This window comes from Eulemur rufifrons, chromosome 28 (assembly GCF_041146395.1).
Source record: "Eulemur rufifrons isolate Redbay chromosome 28, OSU_ERuf_1, whole genome shotgun sequence".
Lineage (NCBI taxonomy): Eukaryota > Metazoa > Chordata > Mammalia > Primates > Lemuridae > Eulemur > Eulemur rufifrons.
The window spans coordinates 25,638,246-25,664,612 of NC_091010.1; positions in this window are offsets into that span (position 1 = coordinate 25,638,246).

Genomic DNA, 26,367 nt, shown 5'->3' on the forward strand with positions numbered 1-26,367 from the left:
TTCTATTACTTGGCATCTTGTGATTAATTACCCCTCACTACTGATTTCTGCATGTCAAAGCACTCTAATTAATACTTAGTCTCTGCGGCTCATAGGGGTCACTGCACCCACTTTTTCTTTATGGAAAAGCACAGTCAGCTGCTGTCCGCTACTGATATCTCAGTAGTCCCAAGAAAATCATAAAGCAGAGACTCATTCTTAAATGTTGTTATAGAGGTTCTTATTTCCCATTCATTTTTTGTGTGCTTGGTATTCAAAGCCTTCAAATTGTTCTTTTTTCTGAGTATGCACTCTTAGATAATTCAAAGCAAATATTCCATGATGCACTCCTTTCAATTGCACTTGTCATCTTGGCAACTAAGTGCTACAGTCTCTTGATCTTTCAATGTTTTGTCTCTTCCTGAATCTTGTATCCTGCCACCACTGGTGATAATTTGAGAAAAGTGAAATGAAGTCACCACATATCACAGATCACCTGTGGCCTGTTTTTCCCTGTCAAGTCAATTTTCTGCAACCTCTTCAAACAAGTAAGGAAGTCAATCCTCTAAACCAGTTTTATAGTTCTATTTCCTGATGCCGTTTCTGTATCAGTCAAGATCCCAGCAAGAAATAGCTCATTCCAATATGGTAATTTGGAAAAGCTCAACGAAGAGATTATTTACAAAGCTGTAGGTAGGATAATGAGAGAATGAGAGAAAATTAGGCCAGGTTTAAGAGGGAAGGATATTTCTTTATTTGTAGTGTTTCTCCATGTATGTTCATCTAGAATTTATGAGAGATCAGGTGCAATGTTCCCTCATCATGGTGTTACTTCCAGGAAACCGAGGGAAGCAGATGTTTCCAAAGCAATTTCGTCTACAAATAAGGATGCAACATGTCATTTCTCTCAGAAGTTAGCATGACTGTCTCCTTTTTGTATATTCCAATGTACAATGCTCCTATTGTGCTTAACCACTCTCCTGGACTCTTGAAGCTATCTCCTGGGTTAAATACAGTGAAAAGTAAAACATGCATTTTAGTTAGGTAGGTACATTGTATTTAGTTTTTATTGTTTATTTTCTGTTTGATTTTGTTTGTTGATTCATCTGTTTGTTTATCTAGACCACGCTTTGCCTCTTTTTTTCCATAAAAAGAGAAATTCTCAAACTAGGCTTCATATCTAAAAATTTTGTCTCTATACTATCAAGAGTTTTATCTATGAAGTTGATTAAAATATGTACAATATAGAAAAAATGACAGGCTTCTTTAGCTCCATTTGAGATTTCTCTACTTTGAATTATTTATTAGGAATACCTATATATGCATACAGTTAATCAGATGGCCCCAAATCCACCTTTTCTGGCAAATATTTCTCTTTCACGTCCACAAAGATATCAAGTTTCCATTTAAGCTTTAGAAATTAAATTCTATTCCCACATTTTCCACCTGCATCCTTTCATTGTCAATCATGACCAATGAAACAGACCATCATTTCAAAAATAACCTTGAATATATACCTTCTCATTTTCCTTACAGGGTATAGCTGTTTTTATCTCTATTTTTTTTAAAATTCTAACATAACATTTATAGTAAGTCACTGAGAACAGTTTGTGAGAGACCACAGAATAAAGAAATTTTGTTGTATTATACATAATTAGAAGGAATGATGGTTAAAATGTGAATTTATTTTGTTGATGTTCAGTGAAGTCTTGCCAAATTAATCTTTTTTATTCAGAGAACAGGAAATATTACATAGGCAAATACTGATAAGGTAGGAAGGAACTAACTCAGGTGTTATTTCTGGGGAGATACACCAAAGTGGTCACAGTAGTGAGGATTTCTAAGCAGTCAGAGGTAGTATGAAGGATGGGAAGAAAAATTTCTGACTGAATAATGATTAGCTTGAAAATTTAATCTTGTGTATGCATGGAATGTCAGAGAAGTAAGTAGGGAAGCATAACAGCATATCGTTTTGTTCATTTTTCTTTCTACTATGTTTTTTAAAACAATGGGAAACAGAACTCTGCCTCTGGGTACAAGTCTAGTAGTCCCAAGGACAAGATACCAGTAAGGCCTAAATTGGCTTTCTGCCTGACTGCATTCCTCAGTGCTAAACTGAAACCAAAAGTTAAACCTCAGCTAATTGAAGAGTTCAATTCAAGTCCTGTTCTCCAAGATAGGTAGCTCTAAAGTTAATACCTCCATTGAGTAGAATAAGAGATGCCCACTATTTTCTTGTGTAGTTTCAAGGAAAAAAACACTCAGATGGCCAATGTCACATTTACTGAAACATAGAAAGAAGTACAATAAATGATTGTGCCCAATTTTTAGAATGCCCTATTATGTGGCTTGGAATAGCGATTGATTTTGTTCTTACTGTGCTAATAGTTTCTAGGTGTTGAAAAAGTTAATTCTCTGTGATAGATAATGCTTGAAGAGGTTAGACCTTTCTATTCATGCTTGTTTTGTTCCATGTGTAAATAACATATTAACACCATTTTAGAACAAATTCAGTACTGAAAACAGTTCATTTAATGCTTGAGTCCTTCACAATCTCAAAAATTAGAGTGGTTTTTTTGCATATATAAAATTGGTGGCAAAAATGAATCCATATAATGCGTAGGTTCCTGAATTAGTGAAATCATGGTAGAATTGAGTGATGCTTAAATATTAAATAATTAAACCTTAGTGCTTTTGAGATTTCTTTTACTTAAACGAAAACAGCTTATTGCAAAAATAACTTGTAAAAATGCAAATCATTTTATAAAATGTGGTTAAATGTGGAATTTAAAATGGACACTTATGTAGCTAAATTCATATCCTGAATAATAACACCATATATTTCTATAGCACTTTAGAGTTAACAAGACACTTTCTCATATATTATCACATTTGACCATCATAACAACCTGTTTAATTATCATTATCCTTTTTTATGAAGATGAGAAAAATGAACCCCTTCTATATACCTTGAAGTGGCATAACTGGACTTGAACTCAGATGTTTTAATTCCTTGTAAGTTTTCTGAACTGCTACATTTAACACAGATGTATTTGGGTGCCTATTTTATGTGTAGCATCACACTGAATATTTGTAGCATAGCAAAGAAGTAGTTCTTGAGATAATTGTAGAAATATCTTGCAAAAGAAAACATAACTGGCATGTGTAGCAAAGAAACATGAGGTCTGTTGGTAGTCCTCACCATCAGCCATTTCCACAAGAAGAATCTTGTCTTTTGTATACAGTGGTAGTTTCTTTCCTTATAACCAAGGGTAGTTGGTGGAGCACTACTCAACATGTCAATTCAAAGAGCAGATTGAGACTATTGTTGCATTATCTTTGAGGGGCTACCAATATCCAATCTAAAAAACAAATCAGGATTTATTAATTTGCAATGGTGGAAATAGCTAAGGATCATAGAGAGTTGGCTCAAACTTCTTTATTAGTATTTTTTATGGTGTTCATTCTGTCAAAAGAAACCCACAAATGGCACATCTATCTGTTCCACTGGCATGAAGTTTTAACATCTAATAGAAGTGTAAATGTTTGTCACTCTCCCCAAATACAGCAAGAAAACTGTGACATGTCCTTGTTCACAGAGCAGAAATAAACATTTATTTCAACCATGGGAATCTCTTTAGGGAATTTAGATTCTATGACTATTTTGTTTTGTGCTGCAACACAGCTTTTATTCCATCCATTCTTTTAAAATAAAATATGTATTCCATGATAGGTACCCAAATGGCTTTTCTTATTTATTTAAATCAAATTCCTATGTCTATTACTCCCAAGTACAGCATTAGGTTAGCCTATTTATATCAATGAGTGTTTATTACAGGATACCTTGTGTTCTTGTAAGCATGAAATTATCAAAGAAAATCAGATATAATGTGTTTCCTGTTTGATTTTCACCTTCACACTATTGAGATCAATCCCTACAATCTATAGTGCCACGTCTTGAATTAATTATCTTTTGGAATCAAAGTTTTCCATTTCTAGTACATTATGCTTTGTGGAATAACATATAATTTAAGTAAGAGACTAACTGGCTATCTACCATATGGCATATTATCCTGAGAAGACCAATGCCTGTCTCACATTGTAATTTAAGTTGCTTAAAAATTGTGATGCTCAGTCTCTCAGATATGTCCAAACTATGTAAATACTATCTTGAACTCAGATTGTAGCCATTGAGAGCCAAATATGCATATAATTTTGGTTAATTATATTGATCATATTTTATTTCTAGCAAGTTGAGCATGATCTCAAGTAAATAACTATATGCAATTTGTTGGTGGAGGGGGAAGAGTAGAAGTTTTGTTTTTTTCTGTCTACAAGATTTTAAAATGGAAAACCATCAGCCTAGTTTGGCATAATTTGGAATGTAAAATAATATATGCAATATTTATGATCTTTTAAAAAATGGTGAAGGAATTGTCTCAGAATATTTTTATTCTCTACAAGAGTAACTTGATGAAGAGTAGTGCATTGTTTTATATAGAAAAAGCCAGATTCTTCAGCTGGTAAAGTGATTAGAAAGTATGGTTTATGGAAGCAATCTGGGCCACACATTTTGATTGAAATATTTAAAAAGGAAAATCCAGAAGCATTTCTCAATAAAGGATATTTATGGGCTCATTTAGGAAACAAATTTATAAGAAGTTGTTGAGATGTATTCACATGAATAAACACTCCTTTAATCTATTATCATATCTTAGCAAATTATGAGGCCAAATTTTAATTAGGTGGAATGACCTGCGGCCGTGTATCAGCTATCGGCAAAGAACTGTGAATCTGAATCTATGTTTTTTCTCAGTCAGTTTGAATATATACTGATTTGTTACAAGGGCTTAGGGTCAAATTGTGTTTTGAATCACTCATTAATGAAACAGCAATTAAGATATTTTGGTTATTATTGAACAATTCTAGAATGCGGTGTTACTCCCAATGCATGTGAATCTTAAGCAAGCGGAGCTTAGAAGAATAGCCTTAAACAAACAAAGAAATATACGAACAATCTTTCTGGAACTGTCATTTTGTGTTTCACAAAGTTCAGGCCCCAGTCTGCACTGTCACATTAGTCTTGGGGAATTGGGCAACTTTAGCTATTTTAATAGTAAATATCTGACCATACTATTTTTTTTTTTTATGTCCTATAACGTTACTGGGATATTAAACTGTCATCTTCTGGTTAGAATGTCGCAAGAAAGCAACACTGTCTTATTCGTCTTTTTTATCCAACCAATTTAAAGCTCAGTCCCTTATGCATTGTAGAAATTAAATGAATGTTATTTCATATGTTAAAAATCAAAGATTTTTCACCAAGTTTTAAAGTGGTTGAAGTTGGTAGATAATGTTTGAGAAACAAATGGATTTTTGACCTAACAGTGGTTAGGAAAAGCTATCCAGCTAGATATGTAGAGTAGCAACATGGTACAAGCCCAGCTTCTAAATCTATTTTCCCAGGTTCAAATCCTGACTCTCCTACTTATTACTCTTTAGTGTATTAGATAGTTCTTTTGCATCTCAGATTTCTCAAGTGTACTATGGAGCAATATTAAATACCTCAAAGGGTTGTAGTGAGAACACCTGAATATTAGCATTACTATGCAATACACTTAGAACAGTATCTGCACATAATCAGCACTTTGTGTCAACTGTTTCTATTAACACAAATTTGATTCAGTGGGCATTATTAAATGTTATCTAAGATTGAATTTTGGAATTTATCAAAGTTATTTATTCACTGTCATTTTGGGGGATTAACTGACTTTATTTGATTTCTGAAATTCTGATTTCTGATCCTTTTATTTGTACATTTATTATTCAGTTTACATATTGGCAATGTGGGGATTTTATTAGAGGTTTATATCAGAACTTTTTTATATAGTAAGGGCTACTAAAAGGTATAAGACACTTTCCAAATAAAGAAATATATGTCTTCCAGTAAATCAGTGGAGAATTGCATTTAAACTTGTGTAACATCATTCATCTGAGTATCTTAAAATTGCCTTATGGACAAGTATGATTCTATTTAAGAGCCAGAGAAAATGAGATCCGAAATTACTTTTTCAAAAGGTCAAAAGGCAGAAAGCTAGTACCAAAATTGAGGTTTCTGAATTCCTACTTGAGCAGCCTAATCACTAAGCCTACCTGAGTCTTCCCAAGTCATTCTAATGACCTAGATGGGTGAACAGTTAATTTTCCACACGAGTGCATTAGAAATAGAGGCACTTTACTCCATCACTCCCTTTGGCTCCTCACTGTCTTCCTCACACTGATTTGCAAACAGTGCCTTTGTTTGATGAGAAAGTTCCTTGTAAAGCTAAAATAAGCTGAATAACTTTTCCTAGTGCACAGTGGAATTGTCCAGGTTTTTCCACAGACAGAATCTGATTAGTAAAACTTTAAAGAGTAGTTACTGAGCATATACTAATACTACGTGTTGGATGCTATGCTCAGCATAAAGAAAAAAATAGGGAATAAGTGATATTTGCTTTATTATTCTCTTGCAGCAAATATTCCCAACAATAGGCCTGCTTTGATATGTCAAGGAGTTAGTAGTTCTAGATTCTTCACCGATAGCTCATTATTTTGGACCTTTTACATTTGCCCACCAAGTGTTTAACACAAAGTTGGAATCTTCTGATTTGGCCTGATATACAGAAATTGAGAATTAATTACATATACTTACCACTCACTGCCTTGACTTACCATTGCCTCGTGCACACAAGCATCCCCAAGCCCTGTGCTTCTCATCTAGTGGCCATCTATAGGGGCAAAGGAAACTTTTCCTTCCATTCTGAAGGTTCAATAAATGAGTCTGCTGAAATAATTTGACAATCCGCAGATTAAAAGGAGAAAACGCCTACAAATTTATTATGTGGATATGCATGGGAGTCTCACAAAGTATGAAACTCAAAGGAGGACCCAATGGTTAAAGTTTTGTAGGATACAGAAAGAATAGGGGTTATGGGACTTCTAGAGGGTGATGGAAACAAGCTAAGGGAGGGTGAGTGGAGGAGCTGCACTGTGATTACAGGTTGTCTTATTCTGAAGACAAAGTCTCTCAGGTAGCAGCCCTCAGAAGAACAGGTGAAAAGCCTTTCTGGGCATGGTGTCCTGGGAGAGCTTTGGTCTCCTCTCCTGCTGTATAAGTTAGTCTTCTCTGGTTCATGCAGATTTCAGGGAGGAAGTTCATGACAAATGAAATCACTTCTCCAGGAACTTCCCTTAGTCAGATAAGGAAAGTTCAAAGAAAGCCTCTCTCTGTGCTTCAGGAGAGAAAAAAGGTAAAGAGCTGAGGGATCAGGGGAAGGTCAAAAAGATCTTGTTTCTCAGGGGCTTCTTTAGTTCAATGCACTGAGCACGTTAGCTGGGTGCAATGGCTCACGCAAGTAATCCCAGGACTGTGGGAGGAATGCTGGAGCCCAGGAGTTTGAGGCGGCTCTGAGCTATGATCTCATCATTGCACTCCAACCTGCATGGCAGATACTGTCTCTAAAATAGATATATGCGTGTGTGTGTGTGTGTGTGTGTATGCGTGTGTGTAGCACTCACCATGTCAAAATGCCATACCTTGAAATATCGCTTTCTAAGCCCCAATATATCCATGGTAGACTCCTCTTTCTTTGTACTTCCACTGAAAGCAAGGTATTGATATGTCTTTTTTTTTTTCACTTAACTTTTTCTACAATATTATCTACACTTGCTATGTCTTCATGTTCAGGTATATCCCACCTCAGTGCCCTTATAAGACTTCAGCCACTGTCCTTTCAAACTTGTATCAGTCTCACTTTTCCTGTCTCAAATTGGCTTCACATTGAGTTTCCAAGTGTTTTATATAATATCTACATTTCTCTGTAATCTTGAGCTAAAGGAAATTGGGACCGTCTAATGCAGAATTGAGTGTATGCCAATTTGAGATTTCTATAAATCCAGAGATTCCACAACAATATTCAAGACTAGGCTCATGGACCTCTAGATAATTCCTTGGTGGACTAGACATGTTATGGTATAATGTTGGCTATGAACTCTTATGAAATTTGTTGTAAAAATGTGTGTGTGTGTGTGTGTGTGTGTGTGAATATATGTATAAACATATAAATGTTCTTATGTGTGTATATATAGATATAGATGATTTTTTTCCAGGAGAGATTTCATTGCTTTCATTCCATGCTCAACAAGAACTGAGATTCCAAAGAAGGAATAAAAATGGAAAATATATACATAATGTAGGAATGGAACAGAAAAATGTAAATGAGAAGGAAGAGAAATCATTCTAATAAATAGGAAAGATTTTTTAAAGTGCAAAACATATGAAATTGATATTACAAACTCACAAGAGAGTTCAGAAAAGTATTCATTAGAGGAGCTGTAAACATTTGAGCTGGGTATAAAATGATGAATGGAATTTGTATGAGTGCAGAGGAGTGGGGAAACATTCATGGAAAGTATTTTTATTTCATCATTCATAAGCATAAAGGAATGTTTTGGAAAAGGGCCCTCTTAAGGAATAGCAATACTAATAGCATCTATTTTTATCATCACTGACTATATAACTAGCTCTGTGTAAAGCACTTTACATAGTTTGTTTAGTTCTCACTATTAATCCTGTAAGACAGGTACTAGAGTATATTTCATTATCCTATTTTACAGGTAAGAAACTGATGTTCAGTAAGGATAAGTAACTTAATATCCATTATGTAACTAATAAGTGGACAAGGCAAGAACATAAACCTTAACTATTAACCACTGACTAACCAGTGTTGTCTGGAGCTTATGGTTGATTTTGCAATGAAAATAGAGATGAGATTCTGCAGGAAAGAAAGAAATTGGTATATAAATAAAACCCTATTTATCTTTTTTTTTTTTTTTTTTTTTGAGACAAAGTCTTGCTCTGTTACCCGGTAGAGTGCTGTGGCATCAGCTTAGCTCACAGCAACCTCAAACTCCTAGGCTCAAGCGATCCTCCTGCCTCAGCCTCTCAAGTAGCTGGGACTACAGGTGTGTACCACTATGCCTGGCTATATTTTCTTTTTTAATATTTTTAGTTGCCCAGCCAAATTTCTTTCTATTTTTTAGTAGATACGGGGTCTCATTCTTGCTCAGGCTGGTCTTGAACTCCTGAGCTCAAGTAATCCTCCCACCTTGGCCTCCCAGCGTGCTAGGATTACAAGTGTGAGCTAGCACACCTGGCCTATCTCTCATTCAAATTTAGGTACAGTTTGCTAGTAAAAGTCCACTTTCTCAATGACTTCTTGGTATACTGTGACTATAAAAAGCTACTTTCATTGCTAATTTCAAAAGTATAAAATTAACATTTAACTACCTATTTTAAGCCTTTTTCCTTTTCAGATGACTAAAAGGGTTCTTAAACAATGGAGATTCTTGCCAGATATTGTCTTTTTTTTCCATGTAGTTGCTTTATAAGCTACCCTATTAAAATACTAATTAAAGTTCTGATAAAAGATGAGGAAATGTTGCAGTTCATTTTAAGTAAGAATAGATATTAACACCTTTCACTTTGTGATTATGTGCCTTGTCATTACTAAATTATATAAAGCTACTTTGCTCTCATATTTAATGAAATAAATTAGAGACAAATTGCCGACCTTTCAACAAGAATCTCACTAGAACATCTAGTCAGAAAGCAAATTGAATAAGTAAGCAATTACTAGAGATTATTCTTAGGTTTGTACTTTAATCAGTCAAATGGAATGTGCAGTTGCCATTAATACGGTTGGAGCTGAATCCAGGAAATTGTACAGTACAGCATTCTACCGAATGCCTGAATATTGAATTAACTAGTAGACATCTTATCACTTTTATGTGAAACTCTTTAAGAAATAAAACAGATGCTGAATGCTTATCTATGGAATATTTTAAAAAATGAATCTGCTCAAAATTTTATTCATATATTAAAGAATTCAAAATGCTTATAGAAATTCAGCTCATGGTTAATATCTTTATCTTCTTTGGAATAAATAAACTTACAAAAAATATCCCCCAAAATTTTACAGTAGAAGGTGACTTTGTGTTACACATTTTTATTTTGTAGAAACTCATCTGGTATTGACCAAAAGGCTTTTCTGCAGAAAATTGTCTTGGGATTTTTCAAGCTAACCACTGTCTCAATGCACAGCAAATGTCAGATTTCTTCCAACTTTCACTAAACCAAATGAACATACCAGTTAACCACAATTAAAAGATAATGATATGAATTATAGGCTTAAAGATTTTTTGCTGTAGAGTTTCAGGGATAGAAAAAAGCATGTTACTTCTTGATTTGAATAGTTGCATTCACATATGTAGTCAATTTTCCTTAATGCTTATTAAGAATAGTAATGTAACTGATGGTAATTATGATGATAATGCTAATGATGGCAGTAATAATAACATTTATATAGTGTTGATTAAATGCAGGCATTGTCTTCAGTTGTGAGCACACTTAATACTCAACGTATATGTTTAATTACCATAAAGATGTAACTCTGAAATTTTATTGGTAGTTTGTTGTATACTCACAAGCATATAAGCTATAATATAGGTTTCTTTGATTGCCTTGTGGATTGTGAGTTGTGTCTCCATATACATGAGTTGGTAAATAGAATTTAGAAACTTGGATTCATATCAGAAAATTTCTGCTTCCCATATTACTACAAATGGGAATGATGATACCAAGACCGCATGCTTTTCCTGGGAAATACAAGAAAAGTCTGATATTTATAACAATGACTCATATGTCCTTGTCAATATGAAGTGAATGGATATTTATTTTTTTCTATAAACTCTTTTTATTAGATTTTATAGTAATGACAGCATATATAAACATATTTATTTTTTGCCTAATCATTAAGAAATAACTATTTTAAACTGAATTACAATAACTTTTCCTTATATTAGTATTCTACAGTAACTCCATAAAACTCAAAACAATTACAGACATATATTTTGGATGTATTTTTTAAAAAATTGTGTCATATATAATTTGGACCCTTAGCTTTCCATATTATAATATTCTATAGAGATTTTCCACATTAATACCAAAAAATTCTAGTTTACTTTGTACTGCTGTGTGTCAGTCCACAGTATAGATGCATCATGATTCATTTAAACATTTCCCTATTGACACTGTTACAAGCAGTTCTGCAATAATCTCCTTTGACAAGTGTCCTTTAACAATCAAAGTTTACCTTTGCTTATTTTTATAGCAGATGCAGAGTAATTAATAAATTTAATGTTTCACATAATTTTTTAATTTAACTGATACTGCCAAATTAACCCTCTACATAACATTATTAATTTAAAATCTGACAAGAAGTCATCTAATCCAGGAGTATATCAGTCTTTCTAATTTTATCAATCAAATGAGTATAGCCTATCTCTTTATTATAATTTATATTTTCACGATGATGATGAAGTTGACCATTTTTTTCCAAAAATTTTGAGGCCATTTTTTTCCTTCTGTGAATTGTAATTTTTCATTTTGTCCATTTTTTCCATTAGCTATTTGCTTTTCTCTTACCAATTTATACAAATGCTTTAAGTAGTTTAGACATTAGTTCCTTACCTTTGTATGCATTAGTAATATTTTTTCCAAGTTATGCATTTGTATTCTAACCATCTATGAAGTATTTATTGTACAGATGTTTTAATATTTGAAGTAGTAAATATTATTTGTAAAAATTTATATATTTTTGCCACATCTTAGAATTCACGGGTGATAGTTTCCCAGACTCCCACAGATGCCAAAATCCACAAATGCTCAACTACTTTATAAAAAATGGTATAATGTTTGTGTATAACCTATGCACATCCTCCTATACTCTTTAAATAATTACAAATGATACCTAATACAATGTAAATGCTATGTAAATAGTTGATAAACTATATTGTTTAGGAAATAATGTCAAGAAAAAGTCTGTGCATGTTCAGTACAGATGCAATCATCCATTTTTTTTAATATTTACTTTCCATGGTTGGTTGAACCCATATGTGGGGAACCCACAGATATGGAAGGCTGACTGTATTATTGTTTTGTGGAAACTTCCAGTCCTGTAATGTTATTAATTTCTTTCTTATATATAATTTTCTATTTTTGTATAGTTTCTTAATCAATTGAGAATTTCCTTTTGAAAATATAAAATTTGTACCATCTTCCTTCCTTTCTCTTTTTCTCTTTTCTTTCTTTTTTCCCCTGTCTTGCTCCCTGCCTTGCTCCCTGCCTATCTCTCTCCCTTCCTTTCTTATTTCCTTCCTTCTTTCCTTCCTTTCTTTTTTCTCTTGTTCTTTTTGTTTGTTTGTTTGTTTGTTTTTTTACAGCATTGGTTGGGACCTCTATTATAATATTATGTTTAAAATTAACAGTGATAGAAATATATGTATCTACATGTATATTTTAAAACTAAAAAGAGTCATGTTTTAAATGAAATAAATGACCCAGACATATTTTAAGGAAATGGAATTTCAAATAAAATGTTAGCTTAAAATTTTTTAAGCTCTTATCCATAAAGTCTTTCTCTATCTTGTTTTTCTCTTTTTATCACTTATCCCTTATGCTTGCTACCCTTATCCACAATTCATTTATATATTCAGCACAGACACACATAAAAAAGTTCATTAACTAATTAAAAATTAATATCATAATAAAAAATCAATTCAACCCACTTTGTGTTTCATTCCACTTTCCTAGACATTACAGTTCAAATCAGTTAGAATGTAATCTCTTTGGGGGAGTATCTAGCCTCTAGTGATATATAGATGCTGAAAATAGAAAGTTGGAGAAAATTAAATGTCATAAATTCTGCTCTTGCTAGTAGTTGGTCCTGGTTTTCATGTTACTTGTCCCCAAGAATTTATGTATATCCTAATGTGAGAACCAGAGTAGGGTATGGTGTGGGTGGAAGGTAGAATATGGGGCTGGTAGAATTGAATGTCAGCAAGAGAGTAACTTGACCACTACTACTCATGATCTTGTTTATAAATTATCACCTCTAATACTTTTCATTATAATCTTAAGTTTTATAACAATATTTACATCTGAGGAATGTGTTTATGGGGTGCAGTTGAGCCCCATGATCTTCCTATAGCTATACTTGTGTCTGCTTCCTATACAAAACATAAGGAGTAAATCGCATTCTCACTGAACAATTGTAGTTAAGGATACAAACTGGTTATAAATTAGATATAAAGGGAAGAAACTAAACACACATAGAGAGAAAAGATACATAAATTGATAAATATATAATCCTGTCATTATGACAATAGTAATAAAAAATAAACATAGGTATAGTCATTTACCTGCAAAAGAACACAATTCCTAATTGCTGATTAGGAACATACTCAGAATTCACACAGGCTCACCTCCAGACCTGTTCTCCCTCTTTCTTTTTCTGTCTGTCTCTCTTGCCCCAGTGTTAAGTTCTGCTGGTACTCTTAACTAGGTCAAGCGCTCTAGAAGCAGTCTCTGGGATTGGGATTAAAGTCCAGGTAATTTATTAAGGAATTGCTCCCAGGAAAGATTGATAAGGGGTAGAGAAGCCAAGATGGAGAAAAGCAGATAGTCAAGCAAACGACCCAATTTTAGGCAAAGCCCCAGGCTCAGTCTGGGTGAAACAATGACCTGGTCTGCAGGACATCATCCACTTATACTTGCCCAAGGCTGCAAAGACCGCATTGCTTTGTTGTTGCATTCCTAATTGGCAATATGTGTAAGTCACTTTCAGAATCTTCAGTGCAGGAATCCTCAAATATTTCTTATGTTACTATTGCTAGCCTCTCATAGGATAAATTCAATACATTTTTTATGACAAAATCCTCCTTCATGTTAGAGGTGATAATGTAAAGAAAAAAGCAGTTGCTCCCACCAAAGTAGTATCAAGTTCCTAAAAGCAAGGGGAGAGTTTTCTATTTAGATAATGATTTTCTGGAAAAATAAAGATCTAGGCCGGGCGCGGTGGCTCACGCCTGTAATCCTAGCACTCTGGGAGGCCGAGGCGGGTGGATTGCTCAAGGTCAGGAGTTCGAGACCAGCCTGAGCGAGACCCCGTCTCTACTAAAAATAGAAAGACATTATATGGACACCTAAAAATCTATATAGAAAAAAAAAAATTAGCCGGGCATAGTGGCGCATGCCTGTAGTCCCAGCTACTCGGGAGGCTGAGGCAGTAGGATCGCTTAAGCCCAGGAGTTTGAGGTTGCTGTGAGCTAAGCTGATGCCACGGCACTCACTCTAGCCTGGGCAACAAAGTGAGACTCTGTCTCAACAAAAAAAAAAAAAAAAAAAAAAAAAGAAAAATAAAGATCTAGTGCACTAACTTGGATTCATCCTACACATACGTAACCAATTAGCTATTTTGGCTTATTTTTAGAGGTTTTTTTTTTTTTGGTATATCATAATTTAAAAGTTAATATTATTAATACATAGGAACATGGTTTTGTCATTTTCTTTTACTTGATACATGTGAATATAATTTTTTAAATATAAAATGTAAGTAAAATAATATAAATCACAAATTTTAATATATCTCATTATCTCAGAAATTTCTGGAGAGAAATACAGTGTTCTTTATTGACGGTAAGGTTTTGTTATATATTGTGTAAGATAGAAAAAAAGAGACCATAATGCACTCAGTTGAACAACATTTGAAAGCCATTATTTAACACAACCTCTGAACCTAAAAATATACTTTTGTCTCCACTGTGATTCAGAGAGGATAATATGAGGCATCAGTCACTGCTGCTGAATTCAGAAATATAGATCACTTTAAGCCAACTTCAATCCTTTGAGGAAAGTGTTGCAAGATTGATTGGAATTAGTTTACAATGAGTTTAAAATATGTAGTGTTAATAAATTTAAGGTTTGTCTTTTATATAATGGGTGATATTAAGGGTAGGAGAGTTCTATGACTGGACTAATATTTCTAAAAATAACTGAGTTGTAAGTGAAGATTGAATTGGCTAAGAGAGAAAAGAGGCAAGAAAATAAATGAAGAGTCTATTCATTAGGTTGTGGGAATGGTAAGGAAGTCTGAGATCAGTCAGTGGCCTTTACCATGAGGAAAATCGGATGAATTAATTCTCTCATTATTTCATTTTTGTAAATCTTTTCTTTATGACTTCTCTGGAAGCTTCTTGGGAGAAGAAAAGAAAATACTATTTTTCAAGTTCTATAACTTCCTAACAATTTGATATGTCTTAACTGAATAGGAGATCTGATGTTTTTCTTGTAACCTCACTCAGCCCATTGCTTGTCACAGCATAGGTTCTCCATAAATATGATTTTGATTTCTCATTTGGATGGCCAAATGAGAAAACTTGGATTTGAGTGTGATTTCATGTGACTTTGTTCCAGTCTCTTAATTTGTCTGAGTTTTTGATTTCTAATCTATAAAAGGAGACATGAAAAATAATATCTATCTCCCAGGCGGTTTTATGGAACAAATAAAATAACTTTATAAACTATAAAATTGTGTAAAATGTTTAATGTCATGTCTATTACTATAATATTTTGCCTGTAAATAATATTATGTTTGTAGGATTTTATTTTTTAAAAGTTCTTTAGTTTGATTTATCTTGAGGGTACTTTTTTCTTGGGCATTCTATATATTTATTTATAGAAAAAAATACTGTGCCAATATAAGTGAAAAGTGGAGAGTAAACTTCGAAAATTTCACACTGCAAAAGAATTACATGTTCCCTTTTTATATACATAAAAATATACTGAAGTCTTTTACTCAATTTAAAACCTACATGAATTTTAGTTTTCATATTTTAATCCTAGAAAGTAACTTGATGGGTAACTGGAAGTGATAAATTGGATTTCTTAGTTCATTACCATTTTACTGTGGCTTTTCACAAAGTTACTTAATCTGTTTGTATTTCTTTTGTTAATTTTAAAAAGAAAAATAATTGTTGAAATAACTACAACTTAACCATAAAAAAGGAAGATCTAACCATATGGATTTTAGAATTTTTTGCAGATATCAAAGTGTTATATAAGAAACAACAATAATTTCATTTCAAGAGGACAGAAAAAATTGAATTTTTGTCTCAAAAAAACACTCAAACAGGATTAGTAAGAAGCTCCAGTAAAGATTTTAAGACCCCAATTAGCTCTTTCATAACACAATTTCTTAAGTAAAAATTAATCAGAACCGTTCTAGATTCCTCTGGAAATTGATGTAAGCTAAAAAAAAAAAATTTAGCACAAGAGAAATATAAAAAGATTTAAGAAATTTGGGTCAAACTTAAATGTCACCAAATCTATTGTCAGGGACATAAGAGATGGAAGTGTTCAAATTTTATTTAACTTAAAGATAGCAATGCTTTACCACTTGGAATCTTCACTATTTTATTCTTTATTATTTTAAGGAATAACTGAATCTCAGAGTAGAAAGGGGGCTTCGGGTCATCTATTCCAGTGCTAAGTCCAATGGCTTCACCTCTTTTATTGTATTTTACTCAAATGTTGGCTTATTTTCCTATCTACTTCCTCATAGAGTTTATTTCAATTTAGGAAAACTCTACTAGCCTACTAGCTCACTATTGCTCACTTATCTCAAATCTACTTCCTACAAATGTCTTAGGCCCCAGATTCAAATAAAGCAAAAGCAGAAGAAAGAACAACTGCAGTTACACAGTATGATGTTATATGATGGGTCTGTACTCTTATGTCTTGCAGAGAAAGGAACACAAACAAAATAAGAAAATAGAAAAGTGAAGATTTCCAGAAGAGTAATTGTTCTTGGTACTTCCTGTTTAACTATAAGAAGAGGCTTTGTAATTTAAACAAAGATGTCATCAAGGAGGCAGGCAAGGAATCTGCAAAAAGAGATTTGGTTGACTCTCTGTTAAATTCTGGATCTGTTCTCTTGTGATAAGGGTTTTATTCAGCACTTACATATTTTCAAGTTTTGTTTCATCTCACAGAAAAGTTTCATAGGGCAGTTGTCATTGGACTTCCACAGGTAGTGGTAGCCATGTTTCTAACTTTGGGGAAGGCATTCTTGGCCATCACTCTCACTCAGTAACTCAAGAAACCGCACTCTTTAGAACCAAGTTTAAAAAATATATTCCCTTTCAATAATATTTCTTTTATATATATGTAAGAGAATAATTTATAAGATTATAGACTTGAAAAAGAATGATTAGACACCATGGAAATTCCCTTTACCTTGAATGTTTTGGAAGCAGAACAGCTGGAAATATCAAGAAACAATAAAAAGTAAAATTAAAGCTCTATTCTACAACATATTATCCACTTTAGAAAAATAGTTGGATTCTAAAATGAAATAAATAGAGACTATAGTTTGAGTGAGATTGAAGGCTACGCTAAATTGTTCTTTGTCAATTGTTTGGTAAACTTAGTTTCCTCTGCATTAATTGTGTTTGGCTTAAAGTTAATATAGTAAAGCATGTAAAATTTTACATATCCATTAAGCATGAAAAAATACTTCATGCTAAAATAGATAAAAGAAAGTAGAGTAAAAACAGTGTTTATCCTAGCACCACAACCATCCAAAAAAGAAAAAAAAAGATAAGCCAATTAACTTCTTCAATAAAGACTTATACAAAATGAGTTTATTTCACTTAAATTGATTAAATTCTCTATTGTCGTATTTATCAAACTGCTGTAGATAAAATTCAAAGAATTAAATCATCTTAAAATGTTAGAATAAATGGAATATTAATTAATAAACATAAATTTTGTGACAGGAAAACAAAATCAATTTTTAAAAGATACTAATTGTAAAGTATTTCTTTCAAGATGTTTCTTAAATGTAAACCTAAATCAATGTCATGAGTCACTCAAAGAACTCACTTACATTGGCAAACATGCCATTTTATTTATCTGAATTTATAAAGAAACAGTTAGCAAATCTATTCCTAAATCTAGAACACAAATATCCTCCAAAAATTTCAGATAAATGAAAACTTCTTTTGCATGGTTTTTGGAAAATTTAAATTATTTATGATGATTTTAAAGATCTGATAAATCATAATGTTTTTATCTTTATTTAATCTTCTCACATTGCCTATTATAATTTTTGCTTTTTATAAATATTTAATAGGTACATTAAAAGACTATAACTACAGTCAATTAATCAAATTACTTTAAATGTTTCCATTTTTACAGTTATTTGTTTCATTAAGACAGCCTTTAGTGAAAATAACATTGAGAAAAATTTCATGTACACCCGCATGAATACAAATACTCATACAGTTTAAAGGACATTCATTCCCTCAAAGCTATAAAGTAAATACACAACCAGACAAATAGAATTAATAATATAGAACAGACCATTTATTAGCAGTCTTAGTATGTGTAAAAAGTTCCTATAAATAAAATGTAGAAATAAAACTCAGTGGGTAAGGTGGATTGGCAAATATATTGAGTTAAGTGAACTGGGAAGAAATTTGCTGAATCATTAATTCACATTCACATTTTACTTTAGACATTTCACAAACCAGATGAATAGAAAAAATTAAGATGGAAAGAGAAGATTTATGCAAGCATTAATAGGGAAAGTTTTGCTATGCATTGGTGAAATAAGAAACAAAGGCAATAGAACATGACTTCATAAAATTTTAGTACTTGAGCACATAAAATATGCACTTTAAAATATAATTAAAGGAATTTAGATCAAATATTTGATCTAAATATAATTGTTAAAACATTTAAGGACATTTAAAAATTGATAAGAAAATCATCAAGTCTTCAATAGAAAAATGGTCAAAGGCTCTAAAAGATGTTGTCAGGAAATGACACATGATTTGCCTCAAACTGCATAACATGTTGTCACTGGTGATTGTTTTGTCTTTGTGGTCTACGAACCTACTCTCTATCCACTCTCAAACCCTCCCTAAATTATCCCGTTCATATCCATGACTTTAATTATTATGCAGATGGAACTCATATTTATATCTCCAGCTGAAAATTTTTCATTGTGCTTCAAATGATCCATGAATTTAAAACAAGCACATTTGATTTTTTTTTTCCAGTTTCTCAGAAGTAGCTCACATTTAACACATCCAAAATAAATTCTATGATGTAATCACTCACAAAAACGTGTCCTTCTCCAGGGCCTCCATCTACCACATGATGAAATCCAGAAAACAGAGTAACCCTTGGCCACCCTTCCCCTCATCCTGAATGGCCAAGAGATCTCCAAGTTCTATCAACTGCAGTTACAAATATTTCCATCCTTTTTCTCAACTACCTTCTTATCTTGTCCATCTGTGTTCACATGGGCTTTTTTCTGATCATTTTCTGCATTTTTAAAAGGCAAGTTAGATATTGTCATTCTCTGCTTAAATCCCTTCAATGACTTCTTATTCAGATTCAAGAAAAGGACTTAAATCATATCTAACTTTTTACATTTTAATATTCCATACTGACCTATCTCTCCAGCCTCATATCACCAAAGAGCAATGCTGTCTCCTACTCCAGAGTCTTTACACACATTTTTTTTTTTTCTTCCTAGATCACTCTTCTCTGCTCTTTTTGTCTAGTGGCTGTTACTCCTCTTTTAGGTCTGAGTTCACTGAGCATGTCTACATGGCAGTTTTACATGAACCAGGTTTGATTTTTCTATCACGATCTCTCATATCACCTTGTACTCTTCTTCATAGCACCAACCACAGTTGTAATGTTACATTTATTTTTGTGATTGCTTGATTCATGTCCACCTTTTTCCTTTGATTGTAATTAAGTTTCAGAAATTTACCAGTCTGTTTATTCATTCTCTCCAGTGTGCAACACAGTCACTGGTAGAAGATAGGAAATCAATAAACATTTAGTTTACAAGTAAATAAAATAAAATTTGTAGACAAAAATGGGGTTAAAAATAACTATTGAATTTTATTATGTCAAAGGGAAATGAAAGTATTACCTTTACGTAATGTGCAGATTGTGAAACTTGGTAAAATCTTTTTGGAAACCATACTGACTGAAATATAATCCTTAAGAATGTTCACAAGATTTATTCTAGTAATTTCACTTCAGATATAGTAATTTTTATAGTAAGAAAAGATGGTGCCAGTTCACAATTAGTTGAAGGAAAAAAGAATGACAAAATAAAAGAGAAATATTCATAAATACTAACAAAGCTGTGAATGCATACACAGATTCATACAAAAAAGAAATTAATTTCAACATTATATATTATGGCTATATATATACATATGCAGTATATATTATAGTAATGAAAACTTCCAAAAATCTTTTAAAAAGGTTCAAATGGAAAATTTAATAAATCAAGTATCATGATAAAAGATTTAAAGTTTTAGACATGGTTAAAATTATACATATACACATATTAGTAAGACCGAAATTAAAAGATCAAAATGTGAACAGTAGCATATTCCTCTGATTTTTGATAGTAATTATTCTTCTTTTATACTTTTATGATTTCATTTACTGTGCATAATATTTTTCAACAAGCATACCTCACTTCTATAACAATTTTTTTTAAAAAAAATCACCCAGTTTTGCTATTTCACATTTCAGATTAGTATAAAGAAACTGGTCTAATAAATCAATGACAAAATTAACTCAACCTGTATAAGCTATGTTCTGTTTTCAGGATGTAGTAGTTTTTCCATTCTCTGTGTTCTTAAATTCAATAGGGAGTTCTCTGTAGGTTTCCTAACAAATCTTTAGATTCATGTCAGGTGTATGTTCTGATTTATGTACATTTAAATTACTTAAAATCAGTGAAGCAAACGTAGTCATGATTGCTAAATGCCAAGTCATAGAAATTCAGTACTAGTCCCACTAACTCTATTTCATATCTTTAAAAATGTTGATAGAGTTGGGGAAAAGAAAAGTCAATTGGGCATAGAAGAATTAGGTTGTGGAAAAAGCTGAAGATATTCTTTGTTACATGAAGCCTCAAAAATATTGGGACCACATTTTATATTTTTTAACTTACTTTTACCACTGATAATGGCACACATTTGTTTTCTACTTAGGGAAACTTTTCTTGGCCGAACTCCTTTAAAATATGAATTCTAGTAGCCTTTAAAAAATAGCTTCTTTCATTAGGTTAAAAGATCAGGTTAGATAATTAAATCAACACAACCATTATTATGGATACATGTAAATAAATGTTTTATTAGATCCAAGAAATATGATAGGAATTTCAGACAATGTCCTTTATTTCTGATGAGCTAAGATATTATAGAATCTATTCCAGGTAACATGTTCGTTCTTTATCTGTGAGCATTTGTATTTTTTAAAGCTATCAGAAGGAGAGCATAGGATTTAGACTGTTTATCCTGAAGAGATAAATTACTATCTTACATTCTCAGCCTTCTACTAGCTTATACAAATTCTTATCACAGGAGTGAATAAAATCCTGAAATTCTATGGTCTTTATGCCTACCTGCTTGCTATTTTGTAGTTTTTAGAGAACACAGAAGGCTTACTACTCAGTGCCACAAGTGAGAAGGAACAACAATAATAACTAAGATGTGAGAAGTTGTCATTGTCAACAGCATAGGGTGTAAGGTAAAGGAGGAAAGTTACCTAAAGAGAGGAATGGTGAGACCCAGTTTTGTCCATTGATATCAACTTTGAATTTTCTGTTTCCTTTCAGAAAGAAAGGTTAAAATGCATTACAACATATGATGGGGCTATTTTACAAAAAAAAAAAATAAAGGATTTAATTTACCAAGAAAATATGTCAAATCAAAATACATATTTGTTCAAATATATGGCTTCAAATTATATAAAACAAAAATGGATAGAACTACAAAAAAGCAGACAAATTAACAATCATAAGAGGGGAACCTACCAGTTATTTAACAGTGTGTTCCAGTTATTAAAGAAAAAGTAGAAAAAATTAAGTAAGGGCAAGGAAAATTAAAATTGCAGAATATATATTCTTTTCAAGCCCTTATGGGGCATTTACAAAAACTGACTAAATGCAGGTCCGCACAGCAAATCCCAACATACTGTTAAGCCCTGAAATCATACAAAATATGCTCCCTAATTCTAGTACAATTGAATTAAAAATCAATAAGAAAAATAAAACTAGGAAATATAATTAATTGACTCTATCCTTTAATGGAACAACAGTCAATATTCCAGGGTGCTTTTTGTGGAAAATCACAAGCTGATTCTACAAATAAAAATCACAGTGATCTAACAGTACACATCCACCAGAATGCTAAAATTACAAAGACTGGCAATGCCAAACGTGATGGTTAATTTTAGGTGTCAGCTTGACTGAATTAAGGATTACATAGATAACTGATAAAGGGTATTTCTGGGAGTGTCTGTGAGGATGCTTCCGGAGGACATTGGTATGTAAGTCAGTGGACTGAGTGGCGAAGATATGCCTACAATGTGGGCAGGCAACATTCAATTAGCTGAGGGCCCAGATAGAACAAAAAGGCAATTTCCTCTCTCTCTCCTGGAGCTGGGTTTTACACTCCCTTTTTTTTTTCCTGTTCTTGGACATCAGAATTTCAGGCTCTGGCTTTTAGACTCCAAGACTTACACTAATGGGCCCCCAGGTTCTCAGACCTTCTGCCTTGGACTTAGAGTTACACCATTGGCTTCCCTTGTTCTGAGGCCTTTGAACTTGGACTGAGTCACACTATTGGCCTCCCAGGGCCTCCAGCTTGCAGACAGCTGGGCTTGTTGTCTGCATAATCATGTGATCCCATTCCTCTAATAAATTCCCATCATATATCTCCCTTTGTATATCATATTGGTTCTATCTCTCTAGAGAACCCTGACTAATGTATCAAATATTTAGTAAGGTTGTGAAAGAACTGGAACTATTTCACGCTGCTATTCAATACTGATCTCCATTACCTTTAAAGTTGTTCTATGTGACCAATAATCCCATTCTTTGGTATATATCTCCTCCAACCTCCTATGCCTATGTATGTGCATTAAAAGGCTTATGACAGATTAAAAAAATAAATAAATAAAACTAGAAAATATACAAATGATTGTAATCTAAAAAATACAATTCTAAATCATGTACAAGTCAAAGAATACATTACAACAAAAATTAATAAATATTTGAAATAAATGACAATGAAAGCAATCTATACATCATTTGTAGGATACAGAAAAACAATTTGTTGAAAAACATTATGTTAGGTGAATACATTAGGAAAGAAAAACACTGAAAATTTATGAGTCAAGTATCCATCTCAAGAAGTTAGGTGAAGTTCAATAAAATAAATCCAAAGCAAGTAAAATATAGAAATAATAAAGGATAAAGCAGAAATTAATAAAATAGAAAATAAATATATGAAAGAGAGGTTTAAGAAAGTAAAATATTAACTTTTTTAAAAGACCAATAAAAATGAAAAACTCTGGCAAGATTAGTGATATAGATAGAAAAAGAGAGAGAGAGAGATTTTATTATTGATATCAGGAATGAATAAGAGAACTTCATTCCTTCACTTTAGGCCCAGAAGGAAAATAAGGTAATAAGATATTATGAGCAAACTTATTTTAACTAAAATTAAAAACTAAATAAAGTTGACAAAGCTTTTAAAAGTACATATAAAACACGTTGTATAGAAAATTTATATAATCTTATATTTAATATGGAAATCAAATTAGTCATTATACACCTTACCACAGTGAAAACGTCATGACTAGATGTCTTCACTGTGATAATTTACCAAGTATTTGAAGAGAATATATTTCAAATTGCAAATAAATTCTTCCAGAGACTAAAATTTAACTGGCAATTATAACCTTGATATTAAAACCAACAAGGACAGTAAAAGCAATGGAAATTAATGAAAAGTTAAACTAAAATAGGCTACACAGAAAATCTTACATAAAATATTAGCAAACATAATGCACCAATATATAAATAAGATTCAATGTTACCAAGGTCAATCCTAAAAAAGTCAATCAATATGTTGCATCATAATAATAGGCTAAAGAAGAAAAATCATTTGATTACCTGAATAGATTTAGAAAAAATGTTTTATAAAATGTATTCCATTGTAGGAATAGAATGGACCTTTCTTAATTAAAGAATGCTTTTTGGAAATAATAAAGGAACAACCAGAGTTAGATAAACAAAACCACAATGAAACAAAATCTATAGAAACATCATAGTGAGATGAAACATTGAAATCTTTCCAAATCCACACAGGGGTAAGAAAAAGAATACTCAAAATCACCAGTTTTGTTTAGTATTAGCATATGCTTTAAAGTACTAAAACAAAAGTATAAACATTGGGAATAGAGAGAAAAATCTCTAAATGTTTGTAGACAATACAATTGTGTGAGTGTTTAAAAACTCAATATAATCTAAAGATTAATTTTTCAGAATGAATTGGAAAGTTTAGCAAGCTTTCTGGTTTCAAGTGCCGTATTCAGAAACAAGCTGCAAAGAAAAAGATAATTTACAATAATATGAAAAATGTCAAGTACATAGAACTAGCTTTAACAAAATTTATATGAGTTCAAAAAATAAAACTATTAAAATTTAATGAGAAAATTGAAGACAGTCCAAAGAAATACATTTATGGCATAGGGTGCACTACAGGGCAGTGAGTATCTCTAGTCTTTCTGAGTAATGATGCAGACGCATTTAGACACTGATATGAAAACTATTATACCTCTAATTTATACTATAAAAATCAACTCTAAATAATTTATAGACTACATGAGAAAAACCAATCAATCAAGGTTTTAAAACAAAATACAGGAGACTATCTTTATAAACCCATAAGGGACATGTTGAAAAAACCATAATTTATTCATTCTGTTTATTATTATAAAATTATAAGGAAGATTCCTTAAACTATTCAAAAGCATGAACATTGACCTAAAATGAGAGTCATGGTATATTAAATGATAAGAAGAGGTAAAAATAATAAAGCCACAGTAATCAACACTCTTTGATATTGGCATTAAAAAGGTATATAGATTAATGGGAAAGAATTAAAAGTTCAGAAATAAATGTTATGGTCAACTGACTTTTGACATGTTGCAAGGACAATTCAATGGAGAAAAAATTGTCATTTCAACAAATAGTGTTAGAAAAAAGTTATATATCTTCATTTAAGTAAATAAGTATATTTTTAAATTAAAAAGAGGAGAAACTTGCACCTGTACCTGATACCGACAGAAACTTAATTAAAAATGGATCAAAGACCTAATGTAAGAGCTATAAATATTTAAAAAAAAAAACTTCTGAATAAAACTCCAGAAATTTTCTTGACATTTGGTTAGGCAAATAATTCTTAGTTATAATACAACAATAACATTCCTTACAAAAAATTGACAAATTGGACTGTTCCAAAATTTAAAACTTATGAACCTCAAAAGACATCAATGTGAAAATGAAAATACAAGTGACAGACTAGGATGAAATATTTTCAAATCATATATCTGGGAAAGGAATTGTATACAAAATACATAAAAATTTTCACAACTCAATAAATAAGAAAAAAATCAAAAAATGGGCACAATATCTGAATATATATTTCACCAAAGAAGGTACACAAATGGCCAATAAGCATATTAAAAGATCCTCACCATCATTAGTGATTAGGAAAATGCAAACTAAAACTAAAATGAAATACTATTGCTTATTCAATAGAATGACTATGCTATAAAAGTCAGATGTTAAACATTAGCCAGGAAGTGAAGAAACTGGAACCCTCAAAAAAAAAAAAAAGAAAAAGAGTGAAGAACTGATATATGACACAACATAGACAAACCTTAAAGCAGTGTACTAAGTGAAATAATCCAATTATAAAAGAGTACACATTACATGATATCATTTATATGAAATGTTCAGAGTAGGTGAATTTACAAAGACAGAAAGTAAGTTAGAAGTTGCCTAGGTCTGTGGGGAGAGGTGAGACAAAAAATGAATGACTGTTAATGGGTATGGGGTTTTTTTGGAAGAGGGATGAAATGTTCTAAAACTGATTATGGTGATGGGATGCACAACTAAGAGAATATACTAAAAAGTATACTTTGATAGGTGAACTGTATTGTTTGTGAGTTATATCTCAACAAAGGTGTTCTTAAGATGTTGTATAGCATGAAACAATTATAAATATGAAACATGCCTTGATAACTTTGATTTTCATCCGACATCTGTCCTTGGTAAATCAAGTCTCTCTGTTTTAGATCCCAACCTAGAAATCCTTATATTCTAAATCTGTTACATCTTACGGGTGAGCTTGTTGAGTCCCAATCCCCAACGTCCTTACAATCTCTTCTCCCTCACATAGGAGTGACTCATGCAGCACTAGGTGGGTTGGAAGAGGCCACTTAGGGTGTCCACCTTGTCTTTCTGTTTGTGTCTTTGATTCTCTCTCTCTCTCTCCCTTTTTTATTCTTCTAATGCTCAAACTGCTTCTTTAGGCCCTGCTGAATCATTG